Here is a 1,352-nt window from a genome sequence, read left to right as displayed (position 1 = left end):
ACGCTACGTTCGTTGGATTATGCCTGAACGCCTCTAAGGTCGTAACCAAACCGAGCTGATAGTGTCCTCCCATAGGTGGTCGTTGGTCGTATGGCAGCAAACCCGCAAGACTTGCTAGCGTGATTCCACGTTGGCATCTTATCTTACCTCAAGACGAAGCCTTTGCGCGGCACCACTCGGCAAGTATACTGAGATACTGGAACGCTGGTGGTGCTGCAAAGCATCAAGATATGATTTCGATACCTGAGACCTCCTACAAACGATAGGTTTACAGGCTGGGAGTTGCGAGTTGCAGAGAGGTGTACATTTCGATCCTCTCAGACTACCCTTGCTTGGAGGTTGCCCTAGTGTGGCTGTTTGTTCGATGGGTGGTGATGCCCGTTGGGCGAACATGCTTGCACTGCGGCGCGTGTGTTGTGTTGTGTTGTGTTGTGTTGTAAGAGAGAAGTCCTACGGCGGCTTAGTGCTGCACGTGGTGGCTTCTCTCTTTTTTCATTAAATCGTTTTGCGCCTGAAAGTATGCAATCGCGTGTACTGCAGCATGATGAAATAAATTACAAGTCCCGGAAAAGTGTAAAGTGTCAAGTGCGATGCGCTATCCAATGGGTGCGTTGAAAGCTTACTGCGCGGCGATGCCCCCTGTCGGGTGAACTGCGCTGCGCTGCGTCGTGTGTTGTGCGGTGTGCGTTGTGCGTTGTGAGTGTCGAGTGTCGTTGGAGAGAAGTCCCACTGTGGTAGCCTAGTGTGCTGCCCGTGTGTGGTGACTTCTCTCTTTTTTCATTAAATCACTTTGCGCCTGGTAATATGCAATCGTGCGTGTGTGTGAAATCATTGCATGTCCCGGAACAACAAGTCTCAAGTGCACAACACAACACACAACAGCTCTGCACGAGCCAGCACCCGCAGTACGCAGTGTGTATAACACTGCCCCGTCGGCAATAACACCAAGTCCCAGAAAGCGTCCATGTCCCCCCAGCATACAGCACACAACAGTTTGTTCAATTTCTCACTGCGCGACCCAGCGCGCAGTACGTGTAACATTGCCCCATCAGCATCGGCGCGGCACAGTAGCTTGCGCAGTCTTGCCCGGGTGCGTCGTGTTCCGTAAGAGAGAAGTCCCACCGTGGTAGCTTAGTGCTGTCCGCGCTGGCGGCTTCTCTCTTTTTTCATTAAATCGCTTTGCGCCTGGTAGTATGCAATCGTACGTGTGTGTGAAATCATTCCATGTCCTGGAATGACAACTGTCAAGTGCACAACACCCGCACACCAGCACCCGCAGTACGCAATGTGTATAACACTGCCCCGTCTACCATAACACTAAGACCCAGAAAGCGTCCACGTCCCGGAATGCA

The sequence above is a fragment of the Toxorhynchites rutilus genome, unplaced genomic scaffold (assembly GCF_029784135.1).
Source record: "Toxorhynchites rutilus septentrionalis strain SRP unplaced genomic scaffold, ASM2978413v1 HiC_scaffold_365, whole genome shotgun sequence".
Taxonomy (NCBI): domain Eukaryota; kingdom Metazoa; phylum Arthropoda; class Insecta; order Diptera; family Culicidae; genus Toxorhynchites; species Toxorhynchites rutilus.
The sequence above is the reverse complement of the archived record's forward strand: the minus strand, read 5'-3'. Positions refer to the sequence as shown.